This window comes from Halichoerus grypus, chromosome 4 (assembly GCF_964656455.1).
Source record: "Halichoerus grypus chromosome 4, mHalGry1.hap1.1, whole genome shotgun sequence".
Lineage (NCBI taxonomy): Eukaryota > Metazoa > Chordata > Mammalia > Carnivora > Phocidae > Halichoerus > Halichoerus grypus.
This window is the reverse complement of record NC_135715.1, coordinates 93,300,994-93,321,817: the sequence shown is the minus strand read 5'-3', so window position 1 is coordinate 93,321,817 and position 20,824 is coordinate 93,300,994. Positions and strand designations below refer to the sequence as shown.

The window sequence follows — 20,824 nt, the reverse complement described above, 5'->3', positions numbered from 1 at the left end:
TGTTCCCGGAACTACTCATTTCACTTGGGCAGGATGCTGCAGGCAGCTCACCTGTCTAAACTTCCACTGGATCAAATGGCATCACTCCAGCAGCTCCTTTCCACCAGGCTGCACACAGCATTGGCTGCACAATGGTGGTGTCACCCGCTCCCCGGTATCATGGACCTTGGGAGGAAATGCTGTCCCTGGGTTGAGGATACTTCGTGGCCTCTGGTGGCAATCACCCTTAAAGCTAACATTTGTTAAGCACTCACCAAGATCGTAGCACTCCCAAGTTCCTAGTGGGCATACTGCTCCTATTGGGCAGCTGGGGATACTGAGGCCCACGGAGGTTAAGGAACTTCCTAAAGTAACTGCTAGTTATATGGTAGAGTCCTCCTTTGACTCTATGCTTCTTGATTCCAAACCTGTGCACTTAATCATTACTCCGTAAGAAGAGGTTTGGGTCTGATTCCCCTTCTAGGTTATAAATACTAGAGAACTTCCTTTTTGAGACACCTGTTTCCCTTATCCCTTACAGTACCTAGCAGCATTTCTGCCATATACTTAGCATGCAATAAGTCTTTAATATGTATGAGAAAGATAAAACAGAAAATTTAAGGTAGTCTAACACTAGGATACTCTTCCAGTTACATGTTTTTTTTTGTTAAGCCTGCTACTGAAGACTAAGGTAAAACTTCTGTGCTTTTTGATACAGCTATTGGTGGAGGGCCTGGATCTGTTAGTTGCTTTTACACAGCAATCTAATCAAGGCACAAAGCGTCTCATATAATACACATGTATCCTAATGTATAATTATTAACAAGGGAAGAATTAGCTAGCTGCTGTGGATATCAGTTTGAACAAGAGAGTTTCCATCCCTAGAGATTATAGAGGCAGGCATTTAGACAATTGTGATACAGTGTGTCGGGCCATGTGGTTTGTGTGAGGGTCAGGGCGGCCACAAATCCTGTTAAGGGGGGTTGGAGAGGATTCAGCTCTAGGGAGGGGCGGAGAGTTAGGAAAATCAACCCGAGGTGAAATCCTATGTGGATAGAAAATGACAAATTCCCTGGATTTGGAGGACAATGACGGGGGGGGGGGGGGGGGGAGGGGGGAAGGTAACAGGTTGTGGGAGAAAAACCCGTCCGTGAGCTTGCTTACTGCACTTCCTGCCTCAAGGAACCTGGGGTTAGGATTCTCCCCCTTGTATGTGATCTGGATCGAGTTATTGCTAGGCACTGGTCAAGTAATTCCGTTACTGCTAATGGGATACCATTTAGCCAAGCGAGGCGTGGCGGCAGGCGCAAGTTCCGCTGCCTCAGGTGCCCCCGGCCAGCGTCCGACAGCCTCCTGGACCCTGAGACACGCCCGCGCCGCATCGTAATTTTGGGTTTTCCTATATCGGTCTGCCCCTCCCTTTTGCTTTCCTCTAGTTCAGCCTCGCTCTGACCTAAATCCACGACTGGAGCGCCGTCCACCCGCCCACGCCCAGAGTCCCCGGACCAGCTCGAATCCTCCACTGCAGCAGCGGTCACGCGCAGCCAGTCCGGCCGGGGGAAGGAGGAGGAAGTGGAGGTGGGCGGGGCAGCCGTGCGGAGCCCGCCCCTCCCGCCTACGGCGGCTTCTCACTGGCAGAGCCTCCTCCCAGCCTCCCAGCCCCACTTTGGATTGGCTAAAAGGCTCTCAGGGGGCGTGGCCTCCAGGGGGCGGGCTGGAGCGGAAGGAAAGCGCCCTCTCTCGGGAGGCGGGGTTGCCTAGGCGACGCCGGGGGCGCGCTCGGGGGTGGGGAAGCGAGCCAGGGCTGCTCAATGACAAATCGGCAGGGGACTGCTGGGGTCCGGCCCCGGGAGGAGGCGAAGGAGAGGGCGGGGCAGGTTTAAGAGCAGCGGGACCGGTGCGGACGGCCGAGGCGGCGCGGGACGGGTCCCAGGTGAGGGTGCCAGCGCCCCGACAGGCCATCTCCGGGCGGGGTGGGGCGCGGGCTGGGGAGGTGGGGTGCGCCGCCCCACTCTCGGTGGCCGCCTGTCCCCGCGCTCTGCGTGCAGGCTGTGGAGGGCGGAGGGCGACGCGGGGTTGCCGGCCTCATTCGACCCCGGCCGGTCCCCCGGAGAAAGCCTCCGAGACCGGCCCGGGGCTGAGGAAATGGGGGCGGCACCCCAGCCTCTCCCTTTTCGCCGCTCCTTCCCTTTTCCCACAAATGGCCTCTGCTTCCACTTCCTGCCCTTTCGGGCCTCCAGCCGGAGGATGGTCCACTTCCTCAGTTCTTTAGTTGCCGCTGTGGGCAGGGTAAGAGCTGTAACAGTGTTGCAAAAACTTGTTAGTACCTTAAGAACTTGGGCTGAACCGGGGCCGTGTTCCAAAAGTTGGTTGGTCTGTTTTTGGTCCTGTCTTGCAAGTGAGCCTCAAGTTGTTTCTTTGCCCCCCCCCCCCCGCCCCCTTTAGTTCCTTTCTGATAGAGGCTGACACCGAATGTGGCTTCTAATAGGAAGCGCCACCGACTTGATCTCTTTGGCTGGACCAGGCTTCCACTCCTCTTTTCTTGCCCTCTTGTAGGTCTGTGAGGTTATCCAGGTCGTGGTTGGTTCAGAACTGCCAGTGGCAGAGATAGCAGTGCCCAGACTGCTTGTTTGAGCAGTGTCCTTTCTGTGCTAATTTACAGATGAATATTGGAAACGTTGGAGCTTTGATATTGTTATCAGGTGAGTCTTCTGGGGAGAAGAAGTGTGGCTGGTGGACTGCTTTAGAATTGCCCCTGGAAGAGACTTGGCTGATTGTTCATTTAGGTTCCCTGTGAGGTGATTTCAACCTTTGTAGATGAGGGAACTTTATGCGATGGCCTAGCTTTCTAACCTCATTTCTTTTTAAGTTTTGGGGATGGATAGTGGGCACTGATTGTCAAAGACTATAGCGTATCTTTTAGATGTGTAAATGGCCCACATTCTACAGCTGAGCAGCGAGGTTCTTGGTTGTCAAAGGCCCAAACAGGTGAAGGCAATGTTCCTTAAACCTGGAGCAATAGAATTAGAACATGGAAGTTCTCAGAAATGGAGTGACTGTGGAGGTGGCATTGAATATTGGGAAGAAAAGGAGGTCAGGGTGTGAAGACCTAGGTTTGATACTGGTTTTGAAACTTTATTAGGGGTGGGATCTTGAGCATGACTTTTCACCTGTCTGAGCTGGAGAGCACGCAGCAGTGAGAAGGTGGCAATTGTTTTCCCTGCCTGTTAGGAGAACATGAAATTAGGAATGTTGAAGGTGTTCTTTGTGGTAGCGGGGGTGGGATGGAGGTAGGGGTAGGAATAAGGCCAAGGATACACATTCCTTGTGTGTGGTTTTAGTCCTGTCCCCTCGTCTGCTTTCTTCTGACCATGTCTGAGTCTTTCCTTCCTTTTCTTTTCATGGTATTTCCCATGGGAAACAGTGGGGATCTGAAATCTCAGCAAGATTTCCCTAGTGGTACAAACTTTCCCAGGACTTTGTGAATATGGGACCGAGACACATAGGTAGGAAGACAAGAATTCAAATGTCAAATGGGATCTAAACGGGTGTTGGTGGAAGGTGGAAGAAGTAGAAAAGTTTTGAATTCTTGAAGGTTCTTGCCTTGGCTGGAGATGGTTTGAGACTCTGGAAATTTGTAAACCAGAGAGTTGAGGTAATCCGTTGTGCCACATCACCCGATCCCACTATGCCTCTTGGCATTCAGTTACTAAATTCCTCTCCACTCATGGAATTTATGGAGTTAGAAACATCGGTGGAGACCTTTTCTGAAAGCTAAATTTGGAGACAGTATAACAACAGTGTTGGAAGAGATCTTGGTGAACTCTTCTAATGTTCCCAGTGTAACTTGTCTCAAGATGATAGGCAAGAGTCCCACTTTTCATTGGCTCCAATTACTTCTAAACAAACAGCCCCTGCTGTTAGATATGCAAGATGCTTGAGATTTTTTTTTTTCTTCAAGTGAGTATGTGTTGTTGAGAAGTCTGAATCAGAGAGACCAGAGTACCAGAGAAAATGGGACTCTCTCCTATTCACGGGGGAGGTGGGTAGGGAAGAGGAGGGAAATTAACATTTATTGAGCATCAGCTATCCACTTGGCACGGACCCACTGATCTAACCAATATCAGATATGTAGCTGGCCTTGGAGATTTGGCCATGAACTGGCTCTTTTAGCTCCCAGTTCTTTTGATTACTTAGAAATACAAATATGGGCATGTATGTCCACGTATTCTTAAAGGTTTCAAAAAGGAGAGACCAGTAGGCGAGAGTGGGAAGAAAGATGAAAAGAATGTGGAAGTGGGAAGTCAAAGAGGGAAGGTATTTCAAGTTTATGTTGCTCTTAAGAAAAGGAACTGCTTATAACAATAACAGAATGTTCTCTGTGAACACTCCAACAGAGAGTGTTCTCTGTGATGGGTGTCAGTGAATCTTCAGGGAGTTTGTGCTTTTTGAAAAAAATTGAAATCTAAATGCAGGAAGTGGTGTGTTAATCAATACTTGCTAATACATTGTCATTGTTGCTTTTGCCAGGGCTTTGTGGGCAACTTAGCTATAGTATACTCTAGGCCCACCAGATTGGGAATGGACAGAAAATTTCAAGTGAGGTCTGATCCAAATGAAAACATGTCACACTATGTAATTTTACTTAGTAAATGGCATGAGTTGAAGGAAGTATAGTAGTTTGGTCCTGTGTAGCTGGCCACTTCGTAGTTTGACTGTCTTGAATGAATTTTCTGCTGCGTACTGTATTACCCGAAACGTAACAGCTTCAACAGTTTCTGGAGTTCAGGAATCTGGGAGCAGCTTGGTGGGTGCTTCTGGCTCAGGGTCTCTTCTGAGGTTGTTGTCATCTGAAGGCTGGACTGGGGTTGGAGAATCTGCTTCCAGGGTGGCTCACTCACATGGCTGCTGGCTGGAAGCTTCAGTACCCCACTGAGTGGGCCTCTCTCCATAGGACGCTTCACAACATGGTAGCTAAGTTTCTCCCCAGAGCAAGTGATCTGAGAGAGGGAGAGAGAGAAAGCAGACAATCAGGATGGAAAGTGTGATATCTTTGTATCTAATTTTGGAGGTGACATACCATCCCTTCTACTGGCACACAGGCCAAACGTGGTACAATGTGGGAGGGGACTGCACGAGGGAGCTTGAGGACCCTTGACATTGTCCGAGGCTACCAAATTTCCTTTTGAAGGTTTAGACCAGACATTATTGAGAAAAATCTTTGTTTCATATGCTTACTAAAGTATGTACTCCAGGAGAATAAAATGCAGCTGGAGTTTTTACCATTTTAGAAACTTTTAATATTAGACTTTTAACTTTATGTTCTTTCTTCTGGTTCTTCATTGTCAGATGCTAGAATTAATTAGCCAAATATGCAGTAGCTTTGGAAATTAGAAATTTAAATCTTGCTGATCCCTAAAGCAAATGAAACAGCTGAGGTTTTTTTAACCATAAAAAAATTGTTAAACAATGATTGCCAAAACGAGTTCCTTGATGAACAGCTTAAAATTAGTCATTAATCATCTGTGTATTTTTAAAAATAAAACTCACTGGCAAAGTAGCTAAAAAAAAAATCTTGGAGAACTTAAGCCCTCCCCCTCCCCCCCCCCCATTATTTTAAATCTTTGGACACTATTTATTGGGCCAGCACTTTTTCATTTCTCTTTTGAAAACCTAATATCTTTTAATTATCCACTTGGATAGAAGGACTTTATTCTTTTACCTTCTAGATGAAATCTTCCTGAAGTGTCTACAGGTGGAGAGAAGAGGCATTCTGAGCCTGAAGCCTGATTAAATGACCTCTGAGTTCCCTTCCATCTCTGAAATTTCTGTGATTGTAGTAGTTTCATTTAACAAATATCCTTGGAATGAGGTGTATTTAGAACAAGAGAGTTCATAAATCATGTTAAAATGTAACTTCAGAAAGCGAAGGCTGGTGAGAGTGGCTTTTGTTCATCCCAGCTCAGCCTAGAGTCGTCACTGGGTGGATTGGATACTCAGCACAACTTGTGTTTCCTTTCTTCCCATTTTTGGCCTTTTCCCCCATTCGCTGCCCTCGTTTGTGAGCTAGTATCTTTCTTTTCTTTCATCCTGCCTCTCCTATCATCCCACTCCTTCCTTCCACCCCACTCTGTGGGGAAAAACAGGAAAGGATGGGTAGACAGTTATAGAGTGTGGATTAGCTCATCCTCTTCTTAGTAGTGGATTTAGTGAAGGTGGTACCTCTACTCATACTTGCATGTTAAGCCTTTTTAAAATCTAAAATTATATGTGTTCATTCATTAAGTGCTGCCATTTTTTTCACGTCTAAAGGGGTTCTGTACCCACTTCCAAGGCAGGGTGTGTGTGTGGTTTTTTCAGCACCACCGCACAATTCTGACACCAGCTGGGTGTCTACATTTTGACTCAATTCTGACACTGTTTACTTGGAGACAGCATCAGTTCCACAGATTAAGGGCCTGGTCCCACAAGACCACACTCCACTTCAGATGCCAGTCGCAAGCCCAGATTGTTACCTGTGCTTCTGATTGACTCACTATAAATCAGAGGTGTTCATAACCCCCTGCTTGGGTTTGATTAACGTGCTAGAGCGCCTCACAGAACTCGGGAAACCCGTTTACTCATTAGATTACTGCTTTATTACAAGGGATATTAAAGGATATGAATCAATAGCCAAATGAAGAGATACATGGGGTAAGGTCTTGAACAAAGGAGCTTCTGTCCTCATGGAGTCGGGGGCCCACCATGGTGGCATGCGGAAGTATCCTGTCTGGTTCCCCAACCTGGAAGCTCTCCGAACCTCCCTTTGGGCTTTTATGGGGGCTTTATTACCTAGACATGATTGATGAAATCATTGCCGTTGGTGATTGATTCAACCTCCAGCCCCTCCATTGTCTCTGGCCTGGCCTGCTGTATCTCCCACATCTGCTCTTGGCCCTTCTGTTTCTCCGCACTCTCGCTAGAGTGAGCTTTTCAACAGGCAGGTCTAATGGTGTCACCAGTTTGCTTGAAGCACTTCAGTGGCTTTCCAATGCCCTCAGTAGAAAGTCTAAAATCCCTAAACTGCTGGGCCTACAGGGTCTTAAATGATCTGGCCCTTTCCTTTCCCGTGTAGTTCCATGTCATGGCGGACTCTGTGTCTTTCTCTCTGCGCCAGGCGTCCACAAGGGTCTTCAGTTACTTGACTGTGTGTCGCTTGCTTCCTCTTGCTTCAGGCCTTCCTAAAAGCAATACAAGAGGAGAGGAGAGCATGTGAAAGGGATCCTAGGTGGGAAGGCACTGGGCATATTCATGGAACTGAAAGAAGGCAAAGCTGGCTAGTGGAAGAAAGGTCTTGTAGGCCATGGTGACTAGCGGGTTTGGATTTTATTCATGGTGCGCCATTAAAGGGCTTTACGTACGGGGGGCTGTGTGGGGAATAGGTTGAAGAGGGGCTAAAGTGGCCGTGACACGTCCTTTAGGAAGTCGTGGCCCTTCAGTGGTTGGTGCTCGGGCCTAGGGTATGGCAGAGATGGAAGAAGCGGGTTTCGGAGAGGGAACCAGTAGAATTGGCCATGAACTGAGCTGGGGGAGAGGCACGGGGGAATCAAAGATAACTCCCAGGTTTTTGGCTTTAGTAATAACTTGGATACAACTAGTTACTTGAGTGACTGCTAGGTGGGGGATAGCGGAGAAGGGGCAGATTTGAAGCGGGGCAGGAAGAATCAAGAATTCTGTTTTGGGAAGGTTAAGTTTGAGATGCGCGCAGGACACCCACAGGGGGAGAGGTGGCAATTAGGCAGAGGGTCAGGAATCTGGAGGGCAGGAGAATGCTCTGGGCTGCGGCTTAAAGGTTTGGGAGTTGCTTGTAGAGCAGCCGGAATGGATGAGGCCACTGAAGGAAAGTGTAGGGGTGGGGAGGGTGTAAGACCCAGCTCTGAGGAGGCCGGGAAGAGGAGGAAGAGCCGGCTGGGGAAGCTGCCAGCAAGCTGCCAGAGAAGCAGTGAGCCGGTGGGAGAGCGGGGAGCCCTCGAGGCCGGGCCGGGCCATATCCGGAGGGAGATGCCAAGAGTGGTGTTCGAACTGGCCTCCTACGGGCCTTCCCCTTTCTAGGCAGTGTTCTCTCACAGTTGCTACAAGCAGGGAGGGCCTGGGAGAGGAGAAAGAGAACAGTTTTTACTGGAGTGTGCAACGGGGAGTTTATTGGTGATTCTGACCAGCCCAATTTCAGGAAGTTTTGCTGGGGGGAGGGAGCCACACTAGAAGGGATTTTGTGAATGACGTCATAAGGGAGGGAGACACGGGGCCTTGTTATGCAGAGTGGGGTCCTTGGGCCCCCTACCGACAGTCATCTGGGAGTTGGTTGGCAGTCCTGACTCTTGCTGAATCAGAATACACACACACTTCAGCGAGATTCCCAGGCAACTAAAGTTTGAGAAGCATTGGTATAGATAACCAGGGCTACGGGGAAATTGTGTCACTAACTAGAGGGACGTATGGCCATCAAAGGGGTGTGTGTGTTTGGCATGAAGATTAAGTAGAGAGTGTCTGTGCTGTCGGGGATGATCCCCTACGGAGGTAAAGACTGATTAATGATGCAGGAAAAAGGGGATAATGGTAGGAGTGACGTTCCTGGGCAGGGAGGTAGTGGCGCATGGAGTCCAGAGCCTGTGTGGAGTGCTTGGTCTTTGCTAAGAGCAGGAGTGTGCTATCCATATAGCAGGAGACAGGAGGAGGTGGGCATGGATGCTGGTAGGTTTGTAGATTTGGTGGAGGGGCAATGAAGTTTGTCCCTGATGGCTTGTGTTTGGGAAAAATGAGGTGAGGTCATCTGTGCAGAGTGAGCATAGGGAAGGTGTGGAGAGGAACCCCAGTAAAATTTCTAGGCAGTGTTGAGTGAATTGCCCATTCCTGGTTTGGGATCATAAATGCATTTAATGTGAAGCTTCCTAAGGCTGGCTGCAAGAATCTTTTCCCTCTCCAGCGGAGTTGGCTTGCCAGGTGCTGGGGCTGGAAGGGAGCGGAAGAGGCGAGGGCAGGACTATATCAGCAAGAGGGCTTTCATACCGTGAGATCTAAGCTGCTGAAGGAGGGAGGTGGGGCCCAGAGGGAGTTAACGCCCAGAGAGAGTGCTAGAGGCCAGGGCTTGCCCAGCAGGCAGGACACTGTGGTAGCCGAATGGTAGTGGGTACTTAAGCAAGTGAGCTAGAAGGAAGGAGGAGCTAGAAGGAAGGAGCCTGAGGCTGGAGACTGGGAGGAGACAGCTGTTTCTGATGGTGATGAAGTGCAGGGCCTGAGCACAACAGTGTGACGGAGAATGAAGGAAATGGTTTTCAGAGAAGAGGCCAAGGACTTGGGGAAGGCCGAGCTCTATGACAGTCGTCCGTATGAACACAGGGGTCACTGAGGAGGATGACGGGAGATGGGGTAGAAAGGAAGTCTGTGAACCGGAAGCAAATACCAGCAGTAGATGAGGGAAGTGACGAGGTCAAGATGACACGAGGGCAGCCAGGTGGGGGAAAGCGGATTGCCTACGCCTTGAAGATGCAAGAGGAAGGAGATTATTTTTCTGGAGGAAGTCCTCTACTAGAAGTGACAGTGGAAGGGAGGAAAGACACTTTCTTCCTGGCCCTGAGGCACATGGCTGGAGAGGAAGATAGAATCTGCTTAAGATAGGTGTCCCCAGGGCACACCCAAGTCTCAGGGAAAGCTAAAAGGTAGAAGAACGTTCTTGGAAGAGGTGGAGGGTCTTGAAGAGTTGGCTGGTATTCTGGGCATGGGTGGGGTGGGTGGGTGGGGAATGAGTCATTTCAGAGGATGGCTGCAGTCCTGTGGGGAAGGGAATCCTAGTAATGAGGGAAGGGGGGGGGATCGTCTGCACTTCTGGGGGGGGGAATGGATGTTCAGCAGTATGCTGCCCCCCGTGGAGAAGGCAGACCCTCTTCTGGCACTGTAGCTCCCCAGTCATGGCTGGCTGGCTGGCAGCTTCCTTAGGCTCCCTAACCCTTCATACACGACCTAGCAGGGAAGAGAATAAAGGACTTTTTCTGTGAGAGAAATTTCCGGAGCTGCTGGAGGAGATTTAGGGTAGGTCCGGAGATGCCCACTGGCAGTGCTTCTGAAGGTGAGTGACATCGTCTTTTGGGTGATAGAGAAGAGAGAGGGTCTGAAGGGCCTCTGATGATAATACTCCTACTCTTGTTTCCATATTGAAAATGCTTCTGAGGCCCTGAAGCCTTTAGTACGAATTTTCCCATTTGTTCCTTCCCGGTTACCCTGAAAGATAGACAGGGCGAATACTGAGGCCGAGGAGGGTGAAGTGACTAGTCTAGTGATACAGTGAGTGAGCGGCTGAACGAGGTCCAGAGGCCAGGCCTCTTCCTTCCTAGTGTGGTGTTCTGGACTGGTGTCACCTCAGTTCTCAGAGGACTGAGTCTCGGCAAAGGAATCTCCCTGGCCTATTCTTGTCCTTCTTTAAGGACTGGCAACTCATCCTGCCTTCGAGTAGGTTTGGCTGCTAGACCAACTTCTTTCTCAGGACTTTCTAGAATACCAGAATGATGTCCAAAAACCAGGTAAGTGCTTACTCAGAGCCAGGTATTATATACGATAGGTGTTTTCTCATTTAGTCTCCATAATAACCCTGAGGATACACACGCCCTGTGCATTTTACAGAGGAGACTGAGGCTGAGAAAAGCAACTTCACTAAGGGAACTAAGGGCATTAGCTGCCCAATGGCAGACTCCAGACTTCAAGCTGACTGTTTTTTTCTCCCGTCCCACGCTGTCATTGGTGTAGAACTACTGAAAAAAATTGTGGTAAAATATACATAGCATAAGATTTGTCATTTTAGCGATTTTTTGAAAAGAAAGCTCTACACCCAATGTGGGGCTTGAACTCATGACCCTGAGATCAAGAGTCATTGCATGCTCTACTGACTGAGCCAGCCAGGTGCCTCTCTGTCATTTTAGTGATTTTTAAGTGTGAATTAAGTACATTCCCCGTGTTGGGCAATCACCACCACCATCCATCTCCAAAACATTTTCAATCATCCCCATTTTGCAGCTCTGTGCTCATTAAACACAAACTCTTATCCTCTCCTCCCTGGCCCCTGGCAACCACTATTCAGCTTTCCATCTCTATGAATCAACGCTTCTAGGTGCCTCATATAAGTGAAATCGTATCGTTTTTGTCCTTTTGTGTCTGGCCTATCGCACTTAGCCTCATGTCCGCAAGGTTCATCCATGTTGTAGCTTCTGTCAGAATTTCATTCCCTTTTCAGACTGAATAATATTCCATTGTACAGATAGACCACGTTTTGTTTTCCATTCATTCATCAGTGGACACTTGGGTTGCTTTCACTTTTGACTGTTGTGAACAGTGCTGCTGTGAACATGGGTGGACAAATCGGTTCAAGTCTCTGCTTTCGGTTCTTTGGGCTATATGAGAACGGCTTTTTGTGGTCTCTTTCCTCCTGGAACTTCTCCCCTAGTTGCCTGTGCCTTTCTCTCTTTAACGAACTTTCTGATCCATAGTTCTATGTCGTTGATAAAAATTCCAGTATATCACACCGTGTTTGAAGGTCTTCCCCGCCCCACCCCAGTCCACTAATGAGCAGCCCAGTGTCATGGCTCAGAAGCCAGGCTGCTGGTGTGCTAGCCCTGCCATAGACTACTTAAGTGACCTTGCAAGTTCTCCAAGCTCTGAGTGTGTGCTATACGCTAGTAGATGCTGTAGAAGTGGAAATAATAGTAGTACATCTCTGAACTGGATTGCATTTGGATAAGTAATTCAGAACAGGGACGTGTGTGCTAGTTCCAAATTTGACCTTCAGCTACTGAGAGATAAAGTGGTTCTATTTTTTTTAAAAGATTTATTTATTTATTTTTGAAAGAGAGAGAGAGAGCACGAGCACGAGCGGGGGGGGGGGGGAGGGGCAAAGGGAGAAGCTGACTCCCTGCTGAGCAGGGAGCCTGATGCGGGACTTGATCCCAGGACCCTGGGATCATGACCTGAGCCGTGGGCAGACGCTTAACTGACTGAGCCACCCAGGCGCCTGAGATAAAGTGGTCCTAATGTCTCTGAGGCTGCCTTTGCAGGTGGGAGGAACTGGAGTCTGTATACATTGGTAGACCTCTCCAAGGCCAGTGAAATTCCCAGATTCCATTGGGGCTGAGGGTATAGTGGGAGAGGGCTTTATTTCAGAAACAACTGTATACTTAAAAAAAAAAAAATCAGAGCTTGCAAATTACCTCCCACTGTAGTTCAGTTGCTTTGTAGTTCAGGAAAGTCATCATAGAAATGAATTAACTTTTCAAAGTTTACCAGTTACCAAATATCCTCTTAAGACCAGATCTCTCAACCCAGATGGAGAACTCGGTTACTTTTTCCAAGTACTGAGCGTCTCCTAAGTACCAGGCACGCTGAGCACACAAAGATGAATGGGCAGCCCTCCATGTGATGGGAGAGACAGACCTCACCTAAGAGGAAATGACCGGTTTATCTCCATGCAACAGTAGCCTTATCGGCAGGCACAGGGCCCCACTTATGAGAGGGTCAGCCACGCTGGGGGAGATCTAGGAAAGTGGCGGTGGAAGTATTTAGACTGTTAAATTACGGGCGGCGATCCTTGAACAGGAGGAAGGACGGCGGTCCTGGCAGAGGGAATGACATGTGCATAAGGGTACAAACTAGAAGCAGAGTGCTTATGGTGAGTGACGTCAGAGCCTTCTGGTTTTTGTTTTAGTTAATTTAACTTTTGTTCATTTAGGTGTGTGTGTGTTTTGGCGGGAGAACATACAAAGAGATATTCATTAGGGAGCAGAAAGACCTAAAACAAATTTCCTTAGGCACCCGGGAGCACTAATTGAAGTTGTTTTGCAGATTTAGTTTCAGAAAAAACCAGCAAAAGACTGGAAAGGAACTTAGATCATTGAATTCAACTTCCTTATTTTTATAGACATGGAAACTGAGTCATATGTGTACGACAGTATAAAAATATTCTATCCACTGGTGCTAATGACAATAGCAGTTGTACAAGGGGAGGGAAAATTGAGTTTCCTTCTTTAAGTAAGTACGTGTCGGCAAGGCTGAGCACACAGAAAGAGAAACGCGGAGAACTCTGATGACTTAAGTTGTGTCTTCCCGGGACTCTCACTGCTGGAGGGCCCTAGTCAATGCAAAGCAGTAAGAAAACACAAGTTTACCAAATCGAGAAGTCAAGACTGAGTGTCTTCATTTAATAGAAAGATTTAGCAGAGGTTCAGCAGCAGCCCTAGTGAGTTTGTCTGTGGAGAGATTGTTCGCTAACCGATACACATTCTTTACCAGGTGACCAGCAGTACCTGGAGCTGAGGGGCTCTGAGCCACGTCGCATGTTACTCCGGTCGCTCAGCCCATCACGTTGTGCTCGTCCCTGTAAGGGCCTGTGCCCCTTTCTCAGAATGTAAAGTCCTAGGAGAGATGGTCAGTCCGAAAAGGCACTGCCAATTGAGTAACAAAAGTTCAAAAATCCTCTCAGAAATCCTTATTTACATCAGTGGGTGAAATGATGGGATTCTTATGAGTACTAGGTTGCTCTCATTTTTATAGTGTCCTTGGTATAACCGTGGGGAGTTGGCCTATTGTATTGAAATACCAGACCCCAAGACGACAATTTTTTGTTTACTCTGAAACTTGTTTAATAAATAAACTTACTTTACTTGATGATCTGGAAGTCTCTGTTTTAAGGGCCTGTGTTATAATTAATAATGACAACCCCATAATAAGTTCAAATACATATTTAAACGACAACCTTAAGAGAGTCAAAGTCATTAGTGATAAATCCATAAAGCTTAAAAAATAGAAATTCATGTCATCCATTTGCCCAACTTGGCTTGTGAAACAAGGAAATGATGGCTTAAACTTTTTAGGTTTTTGGCCATAAGTAATGGAAATAAGATATGGCTGAATCCAGGTGTTAAGTTTACACAGCATTCTAGATTTTATGATGACCATAGTTTGGGTCAACTTTATGTTCTTTAGGCTGCAGCACGGTTTATGTGATAAAAGGGAAATATTCCTACCATACAAGAGTGTAAGAGGGCAAAGGGCAGACCTGGAGCCCCGCCTCATGGATCCTTAATAATGGAAGAAATAAGGGAAAAGCCAATAAGCAGAAAATGAAAGGAATTGCAAGTTGTGATCAGTGCAGTGAAAGAAGCCAAGGGGCCGACGTGGAGGATGAGAGGGTCTACCTGAGGTGCGGGGGTCCTGGGAGGCCTCTCCGAGGAAGTGACATTTAAGTTGAAAGTTATAGGAGAAGGAATCCGGTTGTCAACCGTGAAAAGGCTCCGGGTTGGGAGGGGGTGAGGCGGGCAGAGTAGTAGGCGGAGAAGTGGGAGAGGTGGAGCCTAGGGATGGGGGAAGAGCAAGTGGGTTCTGGAGACTCCATCTGAGCCCCTGGAGCAGGCTTTATTCTCGGACACGCGGTTACGTGAGCCAATAAATCATTGTTTTGCTTAAGCTCCTTTCAGTTGGGGTTTCTTTCATTGTGGACAAGAGTCCTAATCCTGTAAGGGGGCAGAATATTTGAATTCCCTGGAAGCACCTGCAGCGGGAGTTGCTGTTTGTAGAGCTCATGCTTTATTCATGCAGAATGAAGTATTTTTGTGTCATTATATTTTCCCTCTGGCCCTGCCTGGGTCCGATTCCTTGGACTTGAATTGTATGTGTATTTCAAAGCCATTACGTATAGTCAGTTGGGACTCTCTTGGTTGGAAGTGATAGTAACGTAAGGTACATGAGCTCACACCACAAAGGGGAATTTATTGGGTGGACACCAGTACATGTCACTGACTCAGCGGAAAGATGAAAAAGCAAGCCCAGGAGGGGGCCAAGGATGCGGCTGGGACTCAGGAGCTTCTGGAACCAGCCCCCTGAATGCTGCCAAGACGATCCCTGTGTTTCCTCCCCATGTGCTGGCTTTGTCTCTCCTTCTTGCTGTAGATCGGCTTTTGCTGCTTGGCCAAAACACATAGCTGCCAGTTTGCAGAAACGAGTTGCCTGTAGACATTCTTTGTTTGCTCACAGTGCTTTTAAAAACTGATTTAATTATTAACATTTAAAAAGGGAGATTGCACATAAAATTCCAAATTTCTGGCATTTCTTAAAGAATCACAAGTTTGACATTCCTAAATCTCAGCAATCAACAGGTGCTTCTTCTGGGAAGGGCAATGCATCGTCCAAAGGGCCACCGGAGGGCTGCTGCTCTCTTACTTCTGCTGGGGGCTCCTGGTCCCAGCTGTAGCTGTCTTGGGCCTAGCTGCTCAGTTTTGTACCCATTCCCTAGCTCGGGGCCGGCGCCCTCCTTGGGATCAGTCGGTTTGTCCCAGGGGATGGGGCCAGCTACTAACCTGGCATGTCTTGTCTTCCTCACCCCTCTCTCCAGTCCTGTAATAACCATGTGGATGATGGAGGGGAGCAGTTTCTAGAAAAGAGATGCTAGGCAGACAGTAAATACCTTAAGTTATGTATTTGGATAAAGTTGTGTGTTATTTGGTGAAATCTTTTTAAACTCATTTTTACTAATGTACGTTTGCCAAAAGGGCCCGTTATTCTTAATATACTTAACATACTTTAAGTAGTCCTCTGCTTTTTTATCTTGGAGGAGAGCTGGAAGACTTCATGGAAGCCTTTGTCATAATTCAGTCCTATGACTGTGCCCATCAAAACTAAGCATTTCAGCTGGAACTTAGGATGTAACCTGGCTTATCTGTTTGTTTTTATGGATGATTCAAGCTAGGATTGCAAAAAGTTGCGACAGATGTACCAACAATCTTCCAAACCTGATTTAATAAAAATTAAAATTTAGATATTGATAGAATTTGGTGAAGTATTTAAAAAAATATTTCCTGGTTTCTAGAGTTTCTGTTCTGTTCTAACTTGTGAAAATCTAAGAACACATTTTCAAATCAGAATCACTTTTTTTTTTTTTTAAAGATTTTATTTATTTATTTGACAGGGAGAGACACAGCGAGAGAGGGAACACAAGCAGGGACAGTGGGAGAGGGAGAAGCAGGCTTCCTGTTGAGCAGGGAGCCCGATGCGGGGCTCGATCCCAGGACCCTGGGATCATGACCTGAGCCGAAGGCAGATGCTTAACAACTACTGAGCCACCCAGGTGCCCCAAATCAGAATCACTTTGTTTCTTTAAATGTATTTCATTATTTGAAGTGAGTCTATCATTTTAAGTCTTCATTATTTTGTCCTATCTTTGGTAAAATTCTATGCTTTCCCAAGACAGACAATCTTTTAAAATTCTTTCTAATTTACCCAGGGCTCACCTATTTCTGAAGACTTTAAAACCATAGAGTGAATTTATGGAAATTATTGTACTTGAATTTGAAGAACAGGAGATCAATAGACTGTAGTGTGAAAAAGGGCCTGTATTTAGGAAGGAAATAGGAAGAGGAAAATATTCACTTGTGGACTGACTGAAAACTAAATGCCTCTAGGGATGACATTAGATTGATTATATTTTGTCATCACCACCCAGATACTAGAAAACTCACATGAAAATTTTTTTTTTTGAAAACTCACAAAAATTTTTGAATCGGATTGTGAAAAGTGTATCAGTTTTCTTAAGATGGCAATGTAGCATGGCCCTTGCAAAAACAAAGGTGATAGGAGAGTGTTCATTGTAAGACTGTTGACTAATAGAAAATAAGAATTTCATTTGAAGGTAGGTTCATGGTGCCATCCTGATGTGTGTTCTACTTACAGAATTAAGGTGAGAAAATGGCTCCGACCTTAGTTAGTGAACTCAATTAATATTTAAGTGTGTTTTCTGTGGTAGGTCATGAGTGAAACCGTGGTTAAAAAAGATACAGAATCTGTTCTCAAAGAGTTTCAGGTCCAGCGGAATGGTTTTCAAAGCTGGGCATGAATTGGAGTCATCTGGAGAGCCTAAGAAAGCTAAGTGTCAGAGCACCATGCCCCTAAATTAGAATCTCTATGGGAGTGGGACCCAGGCACCTAAATTTCTGTCGTTGTTTTTTATAGATTTTACAGTGTGGACATTTTCAAACATGTATGAAAGTGCAGAGAACAGTGTAACCCGCTACCTTATACCCATCAGTCAGCTTTGATAATTATCAATTCATGGCCAGTCTTATTTCATCTGTATCCCAGCTCCCTTCCCCCTTGATAACTGAAGCAAATTCCTTATGTCATTTCACTTTATTTGTAATGAGGTTACATTAAGTTACTTGAAATGTTTCAAAATAATATTTCCTTAATATTATCAAATCCAGTCAACGTTCAGATTCCCCAGTTTTCTTATGTGTTTAGGATCCAAACTGAAGTCCGTATGTTTTGCTCACTTTATGTCTCTTAGTTCTTGTAATTTCTAGGTTCCCTCTCTGTCTCTCTTCTTGCAATTTATTTGTTGAAGAAACTGGGTGGCTTATTCCATAGAGCTTCCTCCAGTTTTTATGTTGCTGATGGTGTGTCTCTGTGGTGATGCTCACCATGTTCCTGTCTCCTGTGTTTCCCATAAGTCAGCAGTTAGGTATAGATGCTTTCTTCACAAGACTACATCATTGATGGTTGTCTTTTTCAAGGTGCTTGTAATGTCAAGTTGTCATTTTTTTTTTTTTTTTTTGGTAATGTTAGCAGCCTTTGATGCTTAGAGCCTAGATTTTCTTAATCCGTGAGGAATTGCAAAATGGTGATAGCCCAAGTTCTGTCATTCCTTGATTTGTTAGAAGATTTTGTGAAGGGAAGCGTTGCTTCATCTGTTACAGTTGACCCTTCAACAACACGGGTCTGAACTGCGCAGGTCCACTTATATGCGGATTTTTCTCCATAAATACAGTACAGTGCTGTAAATGTATTTTCTCTTCCTTATGATTTTCTTAACATTTTCTCTAGCTTTAAGAATATAGTATGGAATACATATAACATATGAAATATGTGTTACTTGAGTGTTCATGTTATTGGTAAGGCTGTAGTCAATAGTAAGCTATTGGTAGTAAAGTTTTTGGGGAGTCAAAAGTTATACGTAGAGTTTCGATTGTGCGGGAGGGTTGGTGCCCCAACGCCCCCATGTTGTTCAAGAATCGGCTGTATTTAGTCATCCAATAGTACCGTGTATAGGAGAAGCACGATGCGTTTTTTAATTCTTTCCCTGTATTTACCAATTTTCAAAATAATGAGTTGTTTTCCTAGTCCTCCAAAGGTGACCAATAAGGTGCAAAGTATTGTGAACAAATTTGATCTATTTCAATCCATTGCAGTTACTATCTTTACTGATCTTTAATTGTCCGTCTTTGACCAGTGTCTTTATCTTGGCTCCTGAGGATGTGTCTGTGTGTGTGTGCAGATTTATTTTTAAATTACTATTACTTTTGTAGCTCACAGCATTTATTATTAAGCCATAAAAAGAACCTCTGGGGAGGGCTGCTACTTTAATGATGTATCTTCTAGAATCAATGTTCACAATAGAACACTCAAGACACTATTTCCTTCATGGAACATTGATGAGAAGTGTGGCATAGTACGTGTCATGGAAAATCGTTTAAAATGTATCCTTGTTTTCATTTCTTAAAACTCTTCCCTCATTATTCATTCATTCCTTTCTTTATCCTCTAGGCAGTTCTAGGTCTCTAATCCACTGGAGGTCAGAGTTCTAGATCCTGGCAACATACATAGGAATAAACCAGTATCTCCCCCTCCCAGGTGTGCCTGTGAGACTGTTCCGATAACCACAAGTTTGTGTGTCATTAGGATGACAGTGATATTGGGCTTCAACACAGGAAGCGAGGTGCTGTCACCACACACCGGTGCACTTGTGTACGGTCCCTCAGCTTGATTATTTGGTTACAACTATTGAATAATTTGATGTTAGATGCTAAAAAATATGATTCCATGTCGATTTTCAACATAGTGAAAATGACGTCTACTGAGTAGACAGTGTAATCGCGTTTTACTTTTTCATTACAATCCCTGCAGTCCATCTGTTTCCTGTGTTACTTCATATTTGAAAGCGCTGGTGTTTTTTGGGAGGGTGCTTCATGACCCTAATTTAGATCAGATTGTTCCGAATTTGGATTGTAACAGGAAGTGGTATGAATAATTTGGGATTTGCCTTGACATGTAAACAGTGCTGCTTGTTTAAATGCAGATTCTGATTCATAAGTAATGTATGGAGACACTTTAAAACCATGCAAATATCCTGTTCCTCATCCAGATCTCCCCTTTAGATTTCTATTAATGATTCTTGCGTGAACCAGTCTTTACTATGATAGTTACAAAATGTTGAATTCCAACTCAACACCCTCTACATTTATCAGTCTGCCTTTGACGTTCTGCTGGAAGCAAGAGCCCTGCCTCTTCCCTTGTTTACTTAATACTTATCCTAGGTATGGATTCACGAATTCCTAATTTTTCAATGGTCTGTTTTTATTACTGTCCTTGATTACTTTGGTGCTTAAATTGTCCCAGATTTAGGATTGTTCTCCTTCTTGATTGTTATTTAATGGATTAAAGACATGAGACAAACCATGAGAGACATCTTGACTCCGAGGAAACAAACTGAGGGTTGTGGAAAGGGAGGGGGATGGGGATGGGGATGGGGTAACTGGGTGATGGGCATTAAAGAGGGCACGTGATGTGATGAGCATTGAGTGTTATAGGCAACTGATGAATCATTGAACATTATATCAAATGTACTATATGTTGGCTAATTGAATTTAAATAAAAAAACATGGATAATTTTTTGAGAGACTGAAGTATATATCTTGCTTGCCTTCAAGTTATATTATCTGGAAAAAAAGTATCGAGTGCAATTCTTTGCCTGTGTACAGTGTTTGAGAGTTTCCCATGTGCTTTTGTGGGCCATATTACCTGGGACACTTGAATTTTATGAGGGCGACTGGAGGAGTAAGTTTTCCTCTGCATTTTCAAATTCTCATTTGATTTTCCTTTTTTTTTTTTTTTTTAAAGATTTTATTTATTTGACAGAGAGAGAGACAGTGAGAGAGGGAACACAAGCAGGGGGAGTGGGAGAGGGAGAAGCGGGCTCTCTGCCGAGCAGGGAGCCCGATGCAGGGTTCGATCCCAGGACCCGGGGATCATGACCTGAGCCGAAGGCAGATGCTTAACGATAGAGCCACCCAGGGCCCCCTCATTTGATTTTCTTGACAACCCTGTGATACAGACAAGGTGGCATTTTGACTCTACCTACCAACTCATTTTCTGCTAGCCTCAGTTTAACAAAAGACTAATGATTATATTAGCCTATGGGACTAAGGTTCACTAGAAATCACTCCTTCCTCCTAACATGCATTTGTGTGGTTTATATATTGTTATTTGCTATAAAAACTTTACCTTGCAAGTGAATGGGTTCTGGTCTTTGAATTAATGCTGAGTGGTAGAGAGTCCTATTTCATATTAATGTATCAGAGAACATGACATAGAAAAAGCATTTCCCAACCCTTTCCTCCCTGCCTAACCATCTGAATGAAGCTTTTTTAGTTTGGAGTGGCTCATTTTTCTCTATGGGAATGTGTGTGCTTATTCTTATTGATCCAATGCCTTACACACTGACTGGGTGAAGGACACACCTTGCAATGGCTTCTCATTTCCTCCAGGGGAGGTTTCTTAAGATGGCATCTTAGGCCCATTTGTAGATGAACATGTCTCTCTTTGGAGACTCCTCACCCAGTCACTTCCCCACCACATACCTGGTACCCGCTATGATGTTTCATGCTTTTGTTCCTTACTGTGTGTTCTCAATTATGCGTGGAAAGCTCCCCTCTCTCACCCCCATCTGTTGAGTGAATTCTTTCAATTCTGAAGCCTTTCCTGATTCTCTTTCCCCAGGGTT

General features: G+C 45.5%; 1 protein-coding gene across 2 annotated transcripts in view; it reads left to right on the top strand.

The window, feature by feature from the left end:
- Positions 1-1,731: 1,731 nt before the first annotated feature.
- RALB (RAS like proto-oncogene B) overlaps positions 1,732-20,824 on the top strand; it is a 43,788-nt gene continuing 24,695 nt past the window's right edge. Inside the window, exons 1-2 of one of the 2 annotated variants that reach the window (XM_036079625.2) lie at positions 1,732-1,912; positions 2,536-2,681. The gene's annotated coding sequence lies outside the window, so the exon portion shown is untranslated. The remainder of the gene's footprint in view (positions 1,913-2,535; positions 2,682-20,824) is intronic. The other variant, XM_036079624.2, reaches the window with a different exon arrangement.